Source organism: Pinus tabuliformis, chromosome 6, assembly GCF_031772625.1.
Source record: "Pinus tabuliformis cultivar Carrire ecotype Pingquan chromosome 6, CPIR1, whole genome shotgun sequence".
NCBI classification, from domain to species: domain Eukaryota; kingdom Viridiplantae; phylum Streptophyta; class Pinopsida; order Pinales; family Pinaceae; genus Pinus; species Pinus tabuliformis.
In genome coordinates, this window is record NC_142292.1 from 1,492,844,559 (window position 1) to 1,492,865,883 (window position 21,325).

At 35.7% G+C, this 21,325-nt stretch overlaps 1 pseudogene; it reads right to left on the reverse strand.

Moving 5' to 3' along the window:
• Positions 1 to 20,237: 20,237 nt before the first annotated feature.
• On the reverse strand, positions 20,238 to 21,053 carry LOC149264311 (uncharacterized; annotated as a pseudogene).
• Between the last annotated feature and the right edge of the window lie 272 nt (positions 21,054 to 21,325).

Consider the following 21,325-nt stretch of genomic DNA (forward strand, 5'->3'; position numbering starts at 1 on the left):
ATAACCTCTGCTGGTCTGTCTGTGGTACCTTGAATTCCTGCATGAATTCCCTCTTAATATCATCTATTATGGGATTCTGGTTCTGCAATGCCCACTTTATGAACCAACATAGAGCCCCTTCTCTTAGCGTGGTCTGGAATTCCACTGCCCAGATGTTATCGAGAGTCTAACAAGCCCTCCAAATGGCTTCGAAGAGGTACTGGTGCCTCTCTACATCCTCATTTCCCCTTCCTGCAAATTTTGGATATCTAGTAAATGACCCTACCATACTACTCTGAGTATAGGCTAAGGGCTAACAACACAAAACCTTTGCTTCCTGGCCGTTGGGATCCCTGTAGTCCTAAGTTACTACTATAGATATTTCTTTCATTACTTTCGATGTTGAAATCGGCCCTATATCTTGCCCATGCACTATATACTCGCGCAGCCTTGGCTAAGCTAACAACAAATTCCTCCGGATTGTGATAAGGTACCAAGGGAAGGTTGGGGAAAATGCCACTTATGTCTCGGGGTTGGTGCTACTAAATTTTGATGGATGCTTCTTCCTCATCGAACAACCTCCTCATCACATCACCCCCAATTTCCTCATATCTTTCCTCATGCCGATATGGATTCTGATCTGCGATCCTCCTTCTGCAACCTGTAGGGGACGTCCTCCTTCAGTGATGATGAGCATGCATTTTCTTAGCTTGTTCTCATTGTTCTTCTAATTTAATTATTTCCATTTGTCTTAGCTGTAAGGAGGAAGCGGGTACTTCATCAATGTATTGTACTAAAGACAAAGAAGGAATGGCTAAGTGAGTCGGAAGAACCACTTCTTTCCCATAAACTAAATTAAAGGGAGAAGTGCCAATAGAAGCTTTTTACGTTATCCTATCTGCCCATAAATCATATATCAAAGCCTTGTGCCAATTCTTTTGATTTTGGTTAATTGTTCTTTTAATAATCCTGATTAGGTTTTTATTTGTTGACTCAGCTAACCCATTACCTTGCAAGTAGTAATTGGCCGAATAATTAAGTTTGAATCCTCTTTTAAGCACAAATTCAGTGATTTCATTTCCAGAAAAGTATGATGCATTATCAAACATTAAAGCGGATGGCAATCCAAACCTGGTGATTATAAATTGATCTATGAACTCAATGATATTTTCAGAATTAGCTGTCTTGAGCGGAACTGCTTCTACCCATTTAGTAAAATAATCTGTTGTCGTGAGGATGTATCTATGCTGCTTAGAAGAGTGAGGAACGATCTCACCTATTATGTCCAAGCCCCACTGACTGAAAGGTTGCTCAATGTTTACCGGCTGTAGTGGCAGGGACGGCTTCTTTTACCTGCTAGCAGTAGTTTGGCAGACTTGACATCTTCTCACGTAACTATGCGAGTCTTTGAACAGCGTGGGCCAGTAATATCCTGCGCGTAAGATTTTATGTGCAATAGCATCTCCAGCGTAGTGTCCACCTGCTGGCCCATCGTGGAGTTCCTGCAAATTTTTTTCAGCTTCAGCTTTCTCAAGACACCTAAGAAGAACAGAATCATAATTTTTTCTAAAAAGAATATCATTTATGAGCTGATATTTCTTAGCTTCCAACCTTAGGGCTCTTTTCGTAGTATGGTCAAGGTGTGAAGGAGCATACCCATTCTTAAGATAATAAATGATATCAGCATATAGTGATTTTGCATTGTTTAGGCTTACCTCACACATTTGTACCTCTTCAGATGGAATTTCAGAAATTTGCGATGCTCCAGCCAGCATTTTTCAGAAGCCTTGACCTCTTACAATGTTTGTTGGTTTGATCTCAATTTCATATTCCTGTAAGGCAGTAACCCAATTGGCCCTTTTTTCACCCACATCCTTCTATACTAGAAGATTCCTTACCGCTGGAAACGGTACTATGATCTTAGTATGGGTTTTAAGTAAGAAAGGTCTAAAGTATTTGACCGCTTTGAAAACAACATAAGCCTGTTTCTCCACGTCTGAATAATTGAGTTCAGCACCCTGTAAATTTGAGCTAAAAAACGCAATTGGAGCTTCCACTTTTTCTTGATTTGCTTGAGTTAGAATCATAGCATATGACTTATCTGAGGCAAATGTGTATAAAATAAAAGGCTCTGAAAAATTCGGGGTTGCTAAAGATGGAGCATTAATAATAGCTTGCTTGATCAGGTTGAATGCTTCATGTTCATCTTGACCCCATTTAAAATTTGAATTCTTTTTAATCATGGTTTGCAAAGGAGACACGATTCGTGAAAAATCTGGAACAAATCTCTTTACAAAATTGATTTGACCAAGGAAAGATTGCATGGCTTTTTTGTTATGAGGTAGGGATATTTCAAAATTTTCTTTGATTTTGTCGGGATCAATGTGAATACCGGATTTTGACACTATGAATCCTAGAAGTTTCCCTTCACTTAGTGCGAAAAAAGATTTCTTTGGGTTAAGTGAAATTCCATACCTTAAACATCGTTGAAATATTTGTTTCAGGTCTTTGAGATGGTCATCTCGCTTCTTCGAGTACACTGTTATATCATCCAAATAAATTACTACAGATTTATTGACTAAACCTTTGAATGCGATGTCCATGGCTCTCTAAAATGTGGCACCAGCATTAATCAAACCAAATGGCATCTTCTGATATGCGTATGTGCCCCATTTAGTTCTGAATGTGGTTTTCAATTGATCATCAGGATGTACCAACACTTGATTGTATCCTGAAAATCCATCCAAGAAAGACATTAATTCTGAGCCCGCCACTGCCTACAGTATCTGTTCCATAGGAGGTAAAGGAAAATTGTCTTTTTGACAGGCTTTGTTAAGGTTCCGAAAGTCAATGCAAATCCTAATATCCCCGTTTTTCTTTCTAACGGGCACCATATTGGAGACCCATTTGGAATGTCTGACAGGAAAGATTATTCTGGCTTTCAATAACTTATTGAGCTCAATTTTTATCTGATTTTCTAAATTGGGGTGGATCTTTCTCAGCTTTTGTTGGACAGGTTTTTCGTTATCGATCATGGGAATAGTATGCTGGATGATAGAAGTGTCGTATGTTTTCAGCTCATCATAATTCCAGGCAAAAACATTTTTATATTGTCTCAAAAGACGAATATACGCTAGTTTCTCTTCAGGGGCTAGGCCGAGGCCTAGATTAATTTTTTGTGGTTTAGCATTGGTCCCTAGGTTTACTAATTCGTAGTTCAAGGTCGAACTTTGCAGTTTTGAATTGGTAGACCTCTTAAACGGATCTTTCAAATCGTACAAGTCTTCTAACTTGACCACCGACTTAGGTATAGCATTATTAGTGTTATTTTGTTGCAATTGTCGATCGTGCTGGTCTTCGTCAATTATTTGATTGGAGTAGGATCCTTCAGATGTGAGGAAATTTACGATATCAGGATCGTCATTGAATACTCTCCAATTTGTGATGTTGTCAGGAATGGACGGTCTAAAGATTAATTCTATTGAGAATCTATCTGGACTAAAATCTTCGGACGGAATAAGCTTAGAAGCTACATTAGCCAAAAGGTTTGCACTTGCGTTTTGGAGTCTGGGGATTGAAGAAATATTAAACGCTATGAAATGCTCAGTCAGATCTTGTACTAAGGATTGATAGTGTTTTAAATGACCTGATAAGCAATGTATAGTGTTACGTACCTGTTTAACCACAATCTCAGAGTCTCCAAAAACTTGAAGATACTTGACGTCTAACCCGATTGCTTTGTACAGGCCTTGAACCAAAGCCTCGTATTCTGCTGTATTGTTTGTGCAATCGAATTCGAGTCTTCATGTGAGCATGATCTTATCTCCTTCTGGACTAATCAGAACACATCCTGCTCCTACTCCTTCGTTAGATCTAGAACCATCAAAAAATAATTTCCAAAACAAAGATTTATTTACAGGTTTATCTAAAAAATTGATACATTTCGAACTATCAGTTCGAGAAAAATTTTCGACTTGGGACAAAACAAAGTGTTCTAAATAGGGTGATGCATGAGCATTGAAATTGTTGCGGAAAGAATCTACCGAGTAATTGCCAATGATATTGTTGTTATACGCTACTGGTTCATTTTCTCCCTCTAACTCCATTACTATGTACTTATGGTGTAGCTCTCGTTCAACTTTTATTTGATTCGGTTTACCATTGTAGGGCAGCCACATGTGCGACCAGTCGGTTGCGAAGTATCCATGGAGTTTTTCTGACCAATCCCTGCCAAGAATTAAGCCATAGAATTCTGGGATATCGACAACTAGAATGTCAATAACCTGACATACCTTTGGGTTGGATGACAATCTAATGGTTACTTGATTTAGTTCGCCAATCACTTCGACTTGAGATCGATCTAGCTGAACTATGCGCACTGTGGATTTCTGTGGTTGAACATTTAATTTGGCACATATAGATTTGGGTAAAATATTCGATGAAGCACCGGAATCTACCAAAAAATTGTGCACATTTTTATTGAAGATTTCATAAGTAAGGAGAAACGGGGGAGTGTGAGATCTTGATCTTCCTCCAATTAAGGTGATGTCATTTGGATCAATCTTATTGATCGCGTTAGTTGGAGGTCTTCCCATGTTATGGGAAGCTTGAGAAAGTACAGCGACAGGCAAAGGTGCAACTGGCACGGCATGTAATTCTTTCATCATTATCTTCTGTTGATGTTTCAACTTGCTCAGTTCGTAAAGAGTGATATTAGCCCTAGTCTTCTTCATGTCATCAATAATATTGTACTCCATTTCATCCGACACTATCAGTGTTTTAGATGGAGTTCTTTCATCTACTTGGACTGGGTTGGTTTGAGTCACTTTAGATGTCGTTTTCTTTGTTGCAACTTTATCCTTTGTTGCAGAGCTTGTGCTCTTCGGCTTAGGGGTAGTTTGGGGAGGATCAAGCTGATTTTTGCTTCGTGTGCTAACTGGAAATACTTCTTGATCTTCTTCTTGTGGGAGGATGAAATCCCACATTCCTTGTAATTCCACAACTTCTTCGTCATCGGTCTACCCTTCAGTGGCAATTTCCTCTTCCTCTTCCTCGAATTCAGCATTTGAAATGGCATTGGGTGGCTTTGCATCCGTTGAAGGACCTCTTTTAAAAGCTCTGTAGGGCTTTTTCGAAGAAGTTTCTGCTACTTGCTTTTTTATGTCGACCATCTCATTGGACATGGTCTTTAGAACTTTTTGCAATCCTTCCAAATCAAAAGGATCTTTTGCTTGTTTCTTCTTGGAGTCTTCCTTGAAGGTGACTTTTTTGGACTTACGTTCCTCTATCGCGGATCTCTTTTCCAGGGCTATTATTTGTTTCTCTACTGCTATCGCCTCTTTCATGTTATCAGCTAAGGTTATTTTATTTGCCCTGTCCACAAAGATTGCTATGTTTGATGGTAGAGCGGTAATATACCATTCACATCATACCTCTTTGCTGGGCTGGGAAGCAGTGGGAATTTTGTTGAAAATTTTGTTGAACCGTAAATTGAAATCCTTGATAGGCTCTCTAGCTTCGGCTTTAAGATTGGATAGGTCATTGATTAACGTTTCCGTCGACCTGTCATCACCAAACTTGGTCAGGAATTGGTCGTGGAAGATGTCCCAACTTATGATGGATCCGGAGGGTAATGAAAAGTACCATGACCCGGTTGTTCCTTGCAGTGTATAGGGAAAAAGCCGAACAACAGCATCTTCATTAGTAACTCCATTGAGATTAATGGAAAGCATGAAGTTGTTTATGTGCTCTTCTGCTAGCATGCCTGCCTGGGGATTGAATTTAGGCAGCCATTTCTTAGGATGGGCCGGTATTTGACTCAAGGGTGCAGGCATTAAGACTGCCCCAGGGTTAATCCATGGAGACTGGGCCATTGTTGAACTGCTAACAGAGGAAAGTGCAGAAAATGATCCCTATGGCTGGGAGGATGAGGATACTACGATCAGGGAAAATTTTAAGAACCCCCCCTAAATTTATCAATATAATAAATGGGCGAATCTCCATGGTATATAGGAAAAATGGAAGGCGATTTTATCAATAATATAATATGTATATATAATTTTTTGGCGAATCTCTCACCAGGCATGGCAAATATTTTACTCAATTATAAAATCTTGTAAGACCTTGGCGAGTCTTTCACTAAATAATAAAACTTTGTAAAGTCCTAGTGAATCTTAGCATAGGCTACATGCTGGTTTAATTCCCCCATTTAAATAGGCTACATTCCAGGTGAATACCATGGGTCAATACCATGTGCCATTTTGGTGAATACCATGGGTCAATACCATGTGCCAGTTTTATTTTTATTAATTCTAATATTAGGGTTGATAATGGTTTTTTGCATGTTATTAATAACAATCTAGTCCATGATATTTGTCCAATAGTATTTTGGCCATAGGTTTCACCTAAATATAACCCATTTTTTGAGTGTTCGTAAATATAAGGTGACTTATGGAGTAAATATAAAAAAATGTTTTATTTGTTTACCATACCTCTCGTTTATTTATATTTTTATTAATTTACCATACCTCTTTTACAAATATGGTATTTGGCCCATAGGATTCACTTAAATAAAACCTCTTTCTTGAGCCTTCATAAATAGAACGAGGGTTATGGACTAAATATAAAAAGAGGTTTTATTTATTTATGATACGTCTAGTTTATTTATATTTTTATTTATTTACCATACCTTTTGAGTAAGTATAAAAAAACGTTTTATTTATTTACCATACCTCCACTTTACTTATATTTTTATTTGTTTACACCCTTACATGTATATAAGGTGACTTATGGAGTAAATATAAAAAATGTTTTATTTATTTACCACACCTCTCATTTATTTATATTTTTATTAATTTACCATACCTCTTTTATAAATATGGTATTTGGCCCATAGGATTCACTTAAATAAAACCTATTCTTGAAAATGGGCGAATGGATTCACTTAAATAAAACCTATTCTTGAAAATGGGCGAATGGAAGGTTGTAAGTCCTAGTTTCAAGGGCTAAATTTACCTTTTTTACCCTCTCCCTTAAAATAAGGTGGGCTATTTGAGGTGATTTGAAAAAATGTACTATGATACAAAATATTTGCCCACTAAAAATTTAAAACCCCTTAATTTCACCAAAGGGCGAACATTCGCCCCTAAAATTATCCTTGACTACGATTGTAGATGATTGAAGAAGGGTTGTGGGGGTTCCAGTGGATGGATGGACGATGATCTGGAGTGGAGGTGTGGATGGTTGACTTCGCAGTGAAGTAGTTGAGATGGACGATGCTGACGAAAGAGTCTCACTGTCAGACTCTTGCGGTGATTTCCTCGCTCTTTTCCTGGTGGGAAGAGGTAATTCGGTTGGCTGGACGCCAAACTTTTCACTCTTTAGCCTGGTCAGGGGATGAGCAGGGTTGTACTGCGAAGTCACGTTGCCTTGAGATTTATCAGACCTCTGAGGAGAAATGGAAAATCGCTGAAGTTTGTGAATCAGGGACTCGACTTCAGGAAGTTCAACGGTAGATTGTTCTGAAATGTCAGGGTTTGTAGCATTGGTTGATACTCGAGCGACTTCTGACTCTAGATTTAAATGTAATGGGGAAGCCAGGGGAGATGATGAGGGCGATTTACTCTCAGAATGGTATTCAGATTTAGATTTACTTGCCATTCATAGTTCAGGCCCTCCTTCTAGTGCCAAATATGTTGAAGCCCCGAAAATCGGGTCGACAACAAGGGGGATACCCGCCCGGTCTGGACCTTGGTTGGCAGCTCCTTATCTGTTTGGTATAGCGGGTCTGACTGGGGATAATGGGACCAGTTTCCCAATCTATGGGTGTGTGTGTGTAGAATTGGATGTTGCTGATCTAACAGTTCCTATCTAAGCTATTCTAATTCAAACTTTAATATAATTCTATGCTATTGTAATCTAATAAACAGCACATCTAAATCTATGCTAACCCGGGATATAATTCTTCTATTATGCGATCTAAAGAGATTTCAAATAAAAACTGGTAATAAATATCATTCAGCGATTATAAGAAAGGAAATCAATTAAGATGCACCACTTCGCATAAAAAGTTAGGCGAAATAGTTGTGAACAACATATCGCATAATGAGCTATTCATACATTAAACATAAATAAATAGCTACCACCGTACAGAAGTGCCAAATGATAACTCAAGCATTCATGCAATAACATATAAACAGCTAAAAATTGTATATCACTTTAACATATAAGCAGAAATGGTCAAGAGATAAAAGTACCATTTATGACTGGTCCTACTCATAAGCTTCAAGCAACAATGATTTATCTCTCCTTGCTCTAACATCTACTAAGAGTACAAAAGTGCAACATTAGTAGCATATATCAAATGCAAACATCAATAAATCTTGATCCATTCATTCACCAAAACCTCCTCTGAGGGTGCAAAAGTGCATGTTCTGAGGACAAGTTTTTGATAAATTTTTGGACCCTTCTCTAAATGCATGAGAAGGGTTTAAATACTACTAACTAAATAACTTAATTACACAGATTTAGGATACAGTTTAAATGATCGCCCTTTTTCTAAGCAAAACTATTTCTAAAAATTAAATCTAATATCTAACTATTTCTGCATTTGCTCCTTAATGTTGCGAGCATTCAATATTTGCCTGGGTAGAGTCAGCTGACTGTCTTCCGCTTTTGGTTGAGCTAAGCAAACAGAAATGGTAAGAGTTGGCACCATCTTTTCAGCAAAATAGAAGATATACTTGAGAATCATCCTCTGGCTATGTGGATTTACTGTGTATGCCCAGTAATAATCCAAGTTCCACTTGGTTAATCCTCGAATTGCTTCTGCCTTTGCTTTCTTGTGTTTTCTGGGCTTACGAGTGACTGAGCAGTTAGGGACTTTTCTTTTTGAGCAATTTTCTCAGGATGCGCGATAGGCGCTAATCGCATATCAGAAACTGCCTCCGTTCTTTGATCCGGGCCTTTCTGGTGCGTTTTTCGCCTTTAGCGCCTTTTCCTTCACTAGGTATAAGCTTCAAAATTTTGTAAACATACTGCTTTCGTGAGCTTCTGACCTTGAGCGTTAAATCGCCTGTTGATATCAGCATTGTTCAACTACTCATTCAACCATGGTTGTGACTGAAAGATCTGTAATGGATAGCTCAGCAGCGCTCTGTGAATTTGCGGCTCTGTTGCATGCGATATCCATTCATGAGGGCATCTCTTCTCTGTTTCCGAGCATTGGAGCTTTACCCTTCTCCTTTATCACTTCCTGCACATTGCTTCATATTGTTTCTGTTTTTCATTCCTGCAGTTCACACATGAGGAGAGAGTAATGATAATAAAAATTGACAAGAAAGCTCTAAGCTCTACGGATGTACAAAAACATGCCACCTGACGTGAACTAACTCTTTGAAAAACACAAAATTGTCTTTCATTAACACTTGGCGTATCATTCATTAATTTTCATTAAAGCGCGTATCCAATTTTTTGGTTTATGGACAGCTTTTTCTTGAATGTTGAGCCAGGGAAAATCTACGATGGACAGTTTCTGCGATTCGCATCGCAGCATCGCATCATCGCAGTATCGCATTATCATTTTTTTATTAAGATGTGTTATCGCAGGGTTGGCCGATCGCGCTTATCGCAGAATCGCAGATCGCGCGATCGCAAGATCACGCTATCGCAAGATTGTTATAATCGTTTATGTGTTTTTATGCGATATTGCGATATGTGATATCACATATCGGCCATCGGTGATTTTTTAAGGTTATTCCAATATGAGTGTTTCTTAATACATGTGATGCGATGAAATTCGCGTCGCACTTTCGCAGTTTATCAATTTTACTTATAAGGAAGTGCCCTATCAGTCTTTGTGTGATGCGATGTTTTCTTAAGGAGTAGAATACATCAGCCTTAATTGAATTTTTTGAATTTTTTACTAAGGGTCCCCACTTATTTAGTGTTATTGCTATACTAAACAAGGAGGGGGGTTGTTGGTGGCCACAACACAACCTTCCCTCGAATACCATTGATTCAACATCAGAACCATCAATTCTGGATGAGTCTCTATTCCTGATTTTGTCATCTGACCTGTGGTATGGATATATATTGATTTATCTCCAAACCCAAACTTTTCGGCCAGATACCTCTCGCTCGTAATAGCGATGTATCTGATACCAAACCAAATATTATCTGATCGTTGGCGACACTCTTTACTGTCGTGGTATTGATACAATTTTATGAAGGCACCTCACTCATGAGGAAGCCAAGACAGTTTTGAATGATTTCCATTCAGGTGCTTGTGGTGGAAACTTATTTGGTTATGATATCGTACAGAGATGGTTGTGATGTCAGTTTATACCCTCTATTCCTACTTTCACGTAGGTCACTAAGCTTTAGGGCTCTGTCAGTCTATACCTTTATTCTGCCCTTCAGTACCTCCGCGAAGGTGTACGATTGACCTTTGTGCAACCTTAACCCACGATCCAAGTACTTTCGTAGTGCTATGACAGTGTATTGTATAGGTTGCCAAGTTATCTTAAGTGTTTTACTTATCTTACTAATCAACCGCAGTTAGCATCGAGTAAACAGATATTCTTACTTGTGTTCAATTAACCAATACAGTCACATACATTCGCGCATCACATAAACATTGTAAATTAAACCCAAAATGAAATATAAGCATATGAATTAACAATAAATACATACACAGAATTTGCAGAATATTTCTCTTTATTGATATATTCATATTAATACAGACTCTATCTGCCCTACGCACACAGCTGCAGGGGTCCCCACACTCAGCTGCAGACTTCCGCCCTAGGCCTCTGTGCACTCATCTGTAGAGCCTCTACCTATACTAAAACCCGAAACACTTAGACTTCTCTACCAAGACTCCAAAACTTGTCTACCAACTGCTTAGAGCTTACTTACTTAGCTCTTTTTTATACAATCCCATGGTCCACAGACCATGGGTGGATCTTTACAGCCGAATTTACACTTTACAAAATATAGGCGGACAACCATTTATGACTCTTGACACCTTCGTGCTCTGCGACCACAAAATGTGGAGACTTTACAACTTTATTACAAAATTTGTCCCAAAACATGGGCTTTTAGCCCTAAAACTATCCTCGGGGAACCCGTTCCCAATAGGCCCCCAACACAAAAGCTCCGCATATATAGAAAATACGCATATATGGAAGATACACATATATGCACAACTTCCATATATGTGCATATCTTCCGTACATGCACACATATTCTATATATGTGTATCTTTTGTATATGCGCATATCTTCCGTATATGCGCAACTTCTGTATATGCACAACTTCTATATATGCGTTGTGATGTAGATGCATCTAACTTAGGTCAAATGTTTACTAAGGGAGTTAGTTTATAAAGTTAAGATTTAATTAATTAATGTATGTTTTCTATAGTTTTAGGAGAAAAGGATAATTCTTGTAAGGGGATATAATGACAATAATAATAAGGGAATACACTAGTATTATAGGGACCTAACAGAGTTCGATAGGAATATCAGATCTTGGGTAAGGTTGAGGGAGCAGAGGATGTGATCTTCTATTGGATTAACCTTCTAATATTTAGGATCCCATTTTTCTGAAAGGATGGTTTCCTGAATGTTTTCTTTGACCTCTGTCCATACTAGAGAGCTAGAGGGGGGCTTGTTGTGAAACATGGCTTGGTTAATGTGCACATATAAAGAATTTACTCATATGAAATATATGCGCATATACAAAATATGGATATATACAAAAGTTACACATATATGGAATATGTGTGCATATACAGAAGTTGTTAATATACAGAAGATGTGTGCATATACAAAAGCTGTGTATAAATGGAAGTTATCGTATATGTGTATTACAAAAGTTGCAGAGGGTTTTTATGTATGCACAACCTTTGTATATGGTTGCAGACTGTTTTTATGTATCCACAACTTTTGTATATATGCACAACTTCTGTATATCTGCATATACAGAAGTTGCACATATATGGAAGTTATGTGCATATATGGAAGTTTCACATATATGGAAGATATATAGAGAAGTTGTGCATATATAGAAGATATGTGCATATACAGAAACTGTGCAGAACTTCAACTTCTATATAGGTGCAACTTCTGTATATGCACATCTTCTGTATATGTGCATATCTTGCGTATATGAATAAATAGATATGCATACATATGGAAGTTTCACATATACAAAAATTGCACATATACGCAAATTGTACATATATGGAGGTTGCATATATAGAGTGACTAAATTTATGCATAAAGTATCTATATATGCATCTTCCATATATGCGCAACTTCTGTATATGTGCATCTACCGTACATGTTCAACTTCCATATGTGTGCATATACAGAAGTTATACATATACATAGTTCTACACAACTCCAACCTACGTACATACATAGCCTTCTGTATATGCACAAGTTTCGTATATACATATATGAATGTTTTGCATATACAAAATATATGTGATGCAAAAGATGTGCATATCTTTCGTATATGTGTAACTTTTGTATATGCACATATTTTTCATATATACGTTTATTTCATATATGTGAATTTATTCTGTATATGTGCATATTTGGAAGTTGCGCATATACAATAGATGTGCATATATGGAAGATATGTGTATATACAGAAATTATGCATATACAGAAGATATGCACATATAGGGAAGTTGTGCATATATGGAGACTGTCGTATATGCATGTTACGAAAGTTTATGCACATTGTATATGCATAACTTATGTGTATGCACATATACAAAAGTTGCGCATATACGGATGATATGTGCATATACATAAGTTGCACATATACAGAAGATATGCACATATACATAATATATTCAGATATACAGAATTTATGCATATACAAAATATATGCATATCTTTCATATATGCCCAACTTTCGTATATGTGCATATTTTCCGTATATATGCATATATTTTTTATATGCGCAATTTCCATCTTTTGGACTTGTAAAAGGTGTAAAATGAGTATTATAAAAATAGGATTTGTAAATTCTATAAGACTTGAAGTCTTGGATGTGAAAACCTAGGGATTCTAGATAAAACCTTAGATCTGATGTTTCTGTTGAAAGAAGAAACCCTAGTTCATGCAAGGAAGGAATGACATCGTGTTGATGATGAGGACGAGGAGGAGAACCATATATGTGCATATATATAAGTTGTGCATATATATAAGATGTGCGCATATACGGAAGTTGTGCATAAACAAAATATGTGTGCATATATAGAATTTGTGCATATACAAAAGATGTGCGCATATATGGAAGTTGTGTATATATGGAGGTTATCATATATGCGTATTACATAATTTGCAGATTGTTTTTATGTATGCACAAATTTTGTATATGGTTGTAGACTTTTTTTATGTATGCACAACTTTTGTATATGTGCATATATAGAAGTTGCACATATATGGAAGTTATGCATATATACAGAAGTTGTGCAAAACTTCAACATCTAGATAGGCACAACTTCTATATATGCACATGTTCTGTATGTGTGCATATCTTACGTATATGCATAAATAGATATGCATATATATGAAAGTTGCACATATACAAAAATTGTACATATATGGAGGTTGCATATATACAGTGACTGAATTTACGCATTAATTATCTATATATGCATCTTCCATATATGCACAACTTCTATATATGTGCATCTACAGTACATGTTCAACTTCCATATGTGTGCATATACAAAGTTACACATATAAATAGTTGTGCACAACTTCAACCTACGTACATACATAACCTTTGTATATGCACAAATTTCGTATATACATATATAAATCTTCTTTATTCAATTGATAAATCTCAAACAAAAGGGTTCAATAGTGGAGCACATTGAGGACTTCCAAAAATTGAATATAAGGGTAAATGATATTCTATAAGAGCATAGGATTGATGTGTTCATAGAGACCTTAAAGGATAACATCCAACGTGAGGTTGAATTTTGGGAATCTGATTTATTAAAAGAGGCATTCAGGTTGGTAAGGAAAATTGAAAGCAAAATTATGGAAACAATGAAGCCTACCACTCACAACTATAAAGATGGAAGTGTTGCTACCCCTAGCCTTCCACAACCTACAAGGCTGACACCGCAACAATTGGAAGAATAAAGAGCAAAATGGCTTTTTTATAGTTGTGATAGCAAATACACTGAAGTTCATAAGTGTCGCGAGAAGAAATTATTTTACATAGATTTTGAAGAGGAGGAAGAAAAGGAACAAAAAATGTCAAACGAATAGGATATACACCAAGAACCAACCCTAGATAAAGAAGAAATAAATCCGAACATATCTTGTAATGCATTGGCAGGAATTACCACTCCTCAAACTCTCAAGATAGAAGGACATATCAAGAAGAAAAAGGTAATAGTGTTGATTGATTTGGATAGTACCCATAATTTTATTCATTGTAAGATAGCCAAGGAATTGAATTGCTTCATATATCTAGCACCAGAGTGTCAAGTGATGGTTACAAATGGAGGAACCACAAATTTATTTGAAAAAGTTCCATAATATCAACTTATCCATGGGAGAATATGTATTGAATAGTCAAATGCTTTCCATTCCAATGGGTGATGTTGATGTTGTACTAGGAGTTCAATGGCTACAATGTTTGGCTACAATAGCTTTTAATTTCAAGAACTTTTCTTGAAAGTTTTTTGGGAAGGAAAGGAAGTTGAATTAAGGGGTATCACAAGGAAACCGAGAAATATAATCAAATCTAGCGATATAACAAAGCTTCTAAAGAAAGAACAATGGGGCATAATTACACAATTATGTTCACTAGAGGTTCCCACATCGAAATCATCTATTTCTCTAGATCTCCAAAAATTCTTGGACAATCATTCCAAGGTATTTGAGACTCCCAAAGGCCTCCCACCTATTCGTGATCATGACCAAGCTATTCATTTGATTCCAAAAATTGTTCCTCCGAACACCGGGCCTTACAGATATCCCAATGCCAAAAAGAGTGAAATTGAACCTATGGTTGCAGAAATGCTAAAGGTTGGTATAATTCAACATAGTCAAAGTTCTTTTTCTGCCCCAGTAGTATTGGTGCACGATAAGGATGGATCATGGTGCATGTGTTTGGATTATAGAAAGCTCAACAAGCTCACTATTAAAGATAAATTTCTCATTCCAATCATTGATGAATTATTGGATGAATTACATGGAGAAATTTACTTCACCAAGTTTGATCTTCGTTCATGGTATCATCAAATCAGAATGAAGACTGAAGACATTCTGGAAACAACATTTAGAACTCATGACGGTCATTATGAATTCTTGGTCATGCGTTTTGGCCTTACCAATGCACCTTCTACATTCAAGGTTTGATAAATTCCATTTTCAAACCCTTCCTTCGAAAATTTGTGTTAGTATTTTTTGATGATATACTAATCTACGACAAGTCTTGGAAGGATCATGTTCAACATGTTCACAGGGTGCTCAAACTATTGGAGGAGAAACAATTATATGCAGAAACCTCCAAATGTTTCTTTGGAGTACAGGAGGTGGAATATCTAGGTCATATTTGTATTTCATGAAGGTGTTAAGGTAGACCCTAGCAAAATTAAAGCCATTAAGGAATGGACAATTCCAACATCCATAAAGCATCTGCGAGGATTTCTGGGGCTGACAAGGTATTATCACAAGTTTGTTAAGAATTATGGGAGAATAGTAGCAACTCTAACAACATTACTGAAGAAAGATGCATTTTCTTGGACACTAGAAGCAACAAGGGCCTTTGAACATCTTAAAGAGGCAATGTAACAAGCATCGGTATTAGCTATTCCAGACTTCACAAAAACCTTTATTGTGGAATGTGATGCCTTAGGAAATGGAATTGGTGTTGTTATAATGCAAGAAGGAAGACCCATTCCTTTTGAAAGTCATCCAATCAAAGGAAAGTATTCACACAAAGCTATTTAAGAGAAGGAAATGTTGGAAATATTAAATGCACTTAAGAAAGGGTGACCTTACCTAATGGGAAGACACTTCAAGGTAAAAACGGATCATGATAGCCTTAAATACTTTTTAGAATAAAGATTATCTTCAGAAGAGAAACAAAAATGGGTCACAAATATGTTGGGTTATGACTTTGAAATAATCTACAAAAATGGAAGCAAAACATTGTTTCAGATGCACTCTCAAGAAAGGATGAGGGTGTGGAAGCATTGTTTTGTGCCATTTCTATTATCCAACCAGCTTGGATAAACAAAGCAAGGGATGAATAGAAGAATGACGAAGAAGTGTTGGTACTCATTCAAAAGTTGTAGGAAGATCCTAGTACATTTGACACATTTAGCTAGAAAAATGATTTGTTATGGTACAAAGTTTCTTATACCTCTGTAAGAATTCCCAACTCAAACAAAATATTCTTCTCAAATTACACACCTCTCCATTACGAGGGCACTCAGGATTTTTAAAAGCTTACCACAGGGTTAAGAAGGATTTTTTTTGGAATGGCCTTAAATCTGTTATTCAAAAGTTTGTGGCGGAATGTTTGGTTTGCCTACAAAACAAAGTTGAAACAATTAAGACCCCGAGTCTGTTACAACCTTTATCTATTCCAAGTCAATGTTGTGAGGAGGTTTCAATGGATTTTATCATAGGTCTACCAAAGTCTGAAGGAAAGAGTGTCATCATGGTGGTAGTTGATAGACTTACCAAGTATGCACACTTTTGTGCATTATCTCATCCATTTAAATGCAGCACAGTGGATATTGCATTTATGGAAACAATACAAAAGCTACATGGAAACCCAAAGATTATTATAAGCGACAAAGATCCCATTTTCATTAGAATTTTTGGTTGGAATTATTTTCTTATTTGAGTACTCAGTTAGCTCATGGCTCATCTTATCATCCTCAATCTGATGGGAAAACTGAGATAGTGAAAAATGTTTTTAAGGATATCTTCGTTGCTTTGTAACTAATAAACATACACAATGGGTCAAGCGGTTGCCTCTGGTTGAATGGTGTTATAACACTTCCTTCCATACTACAACAAAAATGACCCCATTTATGGCAGTTTATGGATGTCATCTACCGTCCATCACATCTTATTTAAGAGAAAATTATAAGGTTAAGCAGTGGAAGATCACATCAAGCATCAACAACAAGTTCTTCAACTCTTAAAGGATAACCTCACTTTGGTGCAGAATAGAATGAAACAACAGGCAGATCAGCATCACAACAAAAGACGTTTTGATGTAGGCGACTATTTATTTCTATAACTACAACCATACATTAAACAAATGTCCCTCAAGCAAGCTAATAATGATAATAAATTATCACCAAAGTATTATGGTCCATACAAGGTGTTGCAAAAGATTAGTACTATGGCATACAAATTGGAGCTTCCTGCATCTTCCCGAGTGCACCCAGTTTTCCATGTTTCATGCTTAAATAAGGTTATAGGTGACAAGCTCCCAGTTCAAACAATATTGCCAGAACTTGACAAGGAAGGAAAACCAGATTCACAAAAATAAGAACTCAACAGCTATGAAATTGATCAATTTCAGAGTATCTCATCAAGTGGAAGAACTTACCCGCTGAAGATTCCACATGGGAGGATGAGAATTTTATATAGAATCATTCAGAAGTACTCAAATGTTGAGGACAACACTTTTTTTAAGGAAAGGGGTATGTTAGGTCCCTATAATACTAGTGTATTCCCCCATTATTATTGTCATTGTAGCCCTTATTGTTATTGTAGTGCCCATGTTGTCCCCATATTGTTATTATTGTGCCCCATAGAATCCCACTATTGTCATTGTTGTGCCCTTACATTATTATTGTTATGTCGACTCTGATTATATTTTGACCCCTTATACTCTTATATATAGAAAATAGGTTTCTTCATTTGAATCATCCAAGAATTGTTCATTTGTGTAATGTAAACGAGATTTCTTCCTCGAAGAGGCTGATTTTGAAGTTGTTGATCTATATTTTCTATCCTTTTTGAGTTGGTTGCATAACACATACAACATGGAATTGTAAAAAGCATATATATGATCTATTAAAAGGGAAGCTAAAATAATTAGCGAACATAGAAACAAATGAATATTCATTGAATTTTAATGATGATGAGCTCAATGAAGAAATTGAACCTCTCAAACTCTTTTACAACAACTACAATTCAGTGAAAAGTTTCAACATGGATGGTTGTCCAATTAGTTTGGAAGTTGTGGATCTAGGGAAGGAATCCTCATTAGTTTTTGAAGACATGTTAGTGGTCTTCGAGTGAGGTTATGCTACAACTTGTGAATGTTGTTCAATAATTGAATTGGAGTTAATGCTTACATTCTATATTAAAATTTGGTTTGTGAATTGTTGGAGATGGATGAGATATTATCTCAACATCTCCTCCTAAATTAGGAATAAGTTAGATCTGAGAAACTCTATATTATAGAGAAATAGTTGAATGTAATGTGTATGTGCATGCATGTTGATGAATACATAGATATGTGTGAAATATAATGTGTGATTTTAGTCATTCATTGTTTCAAAGACAAGGTAATATTGTTTTTAATGTTTAATAGTATTTAGCGTAGTCACTTTATACACTCATGCTTAAGTTTCTTCTCAATATATATGTTTATGTATTTTTTCTATTTTATATATGTTCATGTATTATATTTAATTTGAGAATGCCTATTTAATTTTATCATATGTGATTGTAATTCAAACTTGTAATTTAAGGGAAAAAATGGTAATCAGGTGAAACCATTATATCATACTTTTAAACTAGTGATACATGGTAGTTTACTCCCTCAATTTGGAAATAAATATAGTAAGTAGTTAAACTTAATATAACTAGTGATACATGGTAGTTTACTCCTTCAATTTGGAAATAAATATAATAAGTAGTTAAACTTAATATAACTAAGTACACTTTATCAAAACAAAATTATTTACTCATAATTAAAGTAAAAGGAAATTTAAATATTATGAAAAGCAATTTCATATAAATATTATCATTGTAAATTAAATATGAGCATCATTCTAATAATTGAATTTATTCATACTATTTCATATATGTCTCATATATATTAATTATTTATATTATGCAAATAAAAAAAACTAATGTGTACACACATTTACATTAATGTTTTTTTTTAAATTACAAAACCATTAAATTAAAAAAAAAAAAAAAAAAAATTAAAAACCTTTTATTTATTATATATTTTTACTTTATTATTTTTTAAATAATTAAAAAAAATTATCAATCATATTTTTTTACTATGTTAATTTTTTTTCATTTTTTATCATATTGATCATCCATTCCCCAATATTAATATTAACATATATTATTATAATATTTAATTAATAGAATATTATATATTAGTACTATATTATATTATAGTATATAGTTAATACTAATTAGTTATATAATATAATATATATAATCATTATTATAATATTTTTATATATGTGAGAGATATTATAACAATTATAATATATTTAAATGTAAATTTTCGTAACTATTTATATTGTAGATGGATGCTTTAACTTACTTACAATATAGTTAATATATATTTTTATTAATTAAATTAATATATATTTATAATTAATATTATGAAATATATATTAGCAAATCTCATTAAGTTAGTCTTGTATTCATTTGACATAGGATTTTGTATAAGTATACTCTTGTTGCAACATACACTAGTAATTAAGACATTTGAACACTAAACACCTCCTTACACTATTTTTTTAACAAAACCATTACCAATTAAACTACCACTAAAACTTATGTTACATATAATATTATTAAATCATACTTTATTTACATTATTTTATATATAACATTACTAAATCTAATTATATTTTATTTACATTATTTTATATCTAATATTACTAAATCTTATCTTTTTATATATAGGCATACTCTTAAAAAAAGACTTTTGAGTCAAAATTAGGCCCAACAATAAGACAATTTTCAAAGGAATTATGCCACATGTATTTTTTTCTTAGGGGAATCTGTTACACCAATTTTGAGACAGTCAACTTCTATCCACAAATACACTAACAAATACACTAGCTCATATAAAATTTAATTTAAAAATTAACCTAACATATTAAATTTAAAATTTTTTTTTTTTAGAAAACTGGAAAATTTTACACTTTTATTGAAATAAAAACAAATTAACTCCAAAGAAATTATGATATAACCTAAAGAAAAGCAGGTCTAATACGAACTTTCCTTGTCTTTGAACTTTATGTAATCAACATCCAAAGCCTCCAACTCCAATAGAGACCACATTTCTTGAGACTACCCTTGTCCTCTCCTTGAACTTTTATGTAATCAACATCCAGAGCCTCCAAACTCCAATACAGACGGCTCCAATACAGACGACATTTCTTGAGACTATGACTTTTCTATTGGTAATAATTCGCTACATTCGTTAACGTTTTGGTTTTTATCAGTCTCGGCAGCAACAGGGGTAGACGTTGGCGGGGCCCCTTCTTTCTCTGCATGAATCGAGCCTCTCGACGACGACGTACGTTTCAAGCGCCGAGGTGGGAGTACTGGAATGATATTCGTCGAATTGCTGGATCTGGCTATGGCAGTCGAAAAGCTGGCTACTGGATGTGGTTGAGGAGATTTCACAGGAACCAGTGAAAAAATTGGGGTTGGAAATATGTGGATTAGCTAAACCGGCGTGGGCCTGACGCCGCTTGAAGGCCTCCCAAACAATTTCAAGGGGGAAGTTGAGAATGGCGTTGGAGCCTCTCATGACGAAAGAACCTGATCGTAAGCCATGGCCACCTCCTCTCCCGTTTCAAACGTTCCCAAGCATACACGGACTCCATGCCTCGTCGAATCCCTTATCTCCGCCGCGTATTTTCCCCACGGACGCTTCCTCACTCCTCTATAATGCATTTCACTCCCTTTCGAGACCGACGGCTGTAAATCCGAAGCCCTGGGCACACTCGAATTTCCACTATAGCTTGCGCATGAGCTTGAGTGCCGACTCCAATGTTTCAATTGCAATTGACACATTTCTCATTCGGGATACAGGCAACATCTTCTGGCTCAAGAAAATGGAAATAGAGCGGGACTATTCATGTATGTCGGGCAGGACTACGCAATTTGAATTCAAAATTTTGGGCAGCACTTATTAATTTGAAATGTTGGACGAGCACTGGGGCATTGAATGAATGTACGTGGACTTGGTGAATGAAGGGTTGAAGTCCAAGCAGTGCAGTCAGATAAATAAAGTTGCAATGATGGAGCTGCCCGAGTCGATCCGTGACCGCTGCCAGAGAAGAGAA